Source organism: Petaurus breviceps, unplaced genomic scaffold, assembly GCF_028583685.1.
Source record: "Petaurus breviceps papuanus isolate PSGF00001 unplaced genomic scaffold, PetGlider_PUasm1.0 164, whole genome shotgun sequence".
Lineage (NCBI taxonomy): Eukaryota > Metazoa > Chordata > Mammalia > Diprotodontia > Petauridae > Petaurus > Petaurus breviceps.
In genome coordinates this window covers 3,337,885-3,340,276 of record NW_027185735.1, presented here as the reverse complement: position 1 = coordinate 3,340,276, position 2,392 = coordinate 3,337,885, and positions in this window count along the sequence as shown.

Here is a 2,392-nt window from a genome sequence, read left to right as displayed (position 1 = left end):
AAGAAGAAGAAGAAGAAGAAGAAGAAGAAGAAGAAGAAGAAGAAGAAAAGGAAGAAAGTAAAACCCCTGTCTCAGAGCCCATTACTGTGGGACTCTTTCCTTACTGGTGGAGATGAATGTTCTGCCCTATGTGAGGGGTGGAGTGGGAGTTGGAGACAAGCAAGAGCTTCAGTTCTTTGGGACTCTTAAAGCAAAGTCCACTTTGGACTAATCAAGCTTCAGGTCATTTTCAGGCATCAAGTCTCTTTGGGCTTCCAGCTTTGAGAAGAAAGATGGAAGAAGCTGACTCTTCAGATTGCTAAAGTGACTGGGAAGACATGAGAGGATCAGGTCCCTATCTCCACCTTACTACACTAGAGACTGCAGAAAGTTTTCTATAGGGTAAAGCAAGGACTCCCCCTTGGTTGAACTGAGTTATATCATTCCCAATGGGAGAACACCTTTACTCTGTGTTGCCTGGTATGTATAACTTATCTGATTTCTGTTTTGTTATGATTTGGATAAATGGGTTTCTTTGCTATTTGCTATTCCTATTCATTGTGGATCTGGTATTAGGTATTAGGAAACCTTGGATACAGAGCTTGAGGTCTCCCTACTCTTTCCCAAAATGACAAAACAATCAAAAGTTAGTTCAAAGCCAACCATATCCCTAAGTGAAAATTATTTAAGGGAATAGATAGATATACTTCTAACCCAGTATCACCCTTCTCTAAGGAGAGCAGAGTGACTTATGGCCACAGTTTCCTGCTTACCCACCAGTGGGAATGAAAGTCTTCCTTGGAGAAGGGTGGGGGTGGAAAGAGGGGGGAGAAAAAGTTATTCTACCTTCCTTTCTGCCACACAATGACAGCCTTGACACTGGTGGACTCTGTGCAACACATGGAGCTCTCTACACATGTGGGATCCTTTCCTTTCTGAGAGATAGCCAGAGAAAGAGAGGCAGAGACAGAGAGAGAGAAGGATGGATAGAGGGAAGAAGAAAAGGAGGGAAGGAGAAAGAAATTCAGTAAAACCAAATAACATTTCAATGATGTCTAATAGTATAAAGTGGCTTTTCTTGGAAAACTGAAGGCAGCAATGATCTAGCAGGTACTTAACCAACCTCTCCATTACAAATTCCATTTTTTTTCTCCCTATAGCCACAGTTGCTATCTTTCAAAACATTAGCCATTTTCCTTTGCTCTTCTTACCTTTAACCTTTCCTGAGACACTGATACAGGAAGTGATCTCTTTAACCTGGGAAACATTTAGAATTTTGGCAAAAATCCAAATACCCTGCCATTCCTCCCTTCATAGTTTAGGGTCAGTAATGTCCCAATAAAACTGGCATTGAGAATGCATTAAGTATTATGTGGCCAGGGGCAAGTCACTTCCTATCTGGATCTTAATTGCCTCAATTATACAGTTTTTGAACTAGATGATTTCTGAAGTGTCTTGTTGATCTAAGAGTAGAATTAAGACTTCATCAGACCACTTGGCTTCTTTCACTAAAGTACACCTTCTCTGCTTTAACAAGGTAGGACAATGTTCTCCCCTAAAGGATAAGTAACAATACTCATCCATTTTGCAACATAATCATAACAATACAGAATCACAATAATTGTAATTACTATATTTAAAATTAAAATATCATTAAACATTGTATAGTGTTCATGCTTCTAAGCTCCACCATATCAAGGAATATATTTTCAGTATACTTGCTTCAGTTCTAATGACCAGATAAATGTTTACTGAGCAGTCAATATCAGATGCAACCATCTTATTCCTTATTTTTGAAGCTCAGAAATTGCAGCTATACTATTTTGTTAAAAGCAAAATTTAATATAAATAAAAATGCTCTGTATAGTGAGAAATAAATCTTCAAATGTTATGGGATGGAGGGTATTACCCATTTTTACTAAGGTCAAGAAAATTACATGGCCCATTATCATCTTCCTCTGAGATTATAATAACTCATCCCCCAGGATCCTTACCTATAAAGAAGCAACTTACCTGTCTTGCCTTATAAATAATGCTTTTGTAACAGAGTTATGCTGGTCACCCAAACACACTTGTTGGTCACCTGTTAGTAGAACATATTTCCTTAATGATGACCTAATTGCCACATGTCTCATGAATTAATAAAATAACTGAATTCCTACTCCAATTTATTAAATATTACGTATTTAAGAAAAGTGAGAAACATCCTTTTCCATAAATTGTTACTTTATGTCAAAACCTTTAAATAAATATTTTTTTTAATGCTTTATTAACTTCTGATTTACATCATTCGTTTCTGCCAGATTTTTAGTTACAAATTTTCTCCCCGTTTTTCCCCCACCCATCCCCCCAAAACAGCAGTCCCACAGGATATCCTCACCTCCAATCTGCTCTCTCCCATACCCGTTTCAAC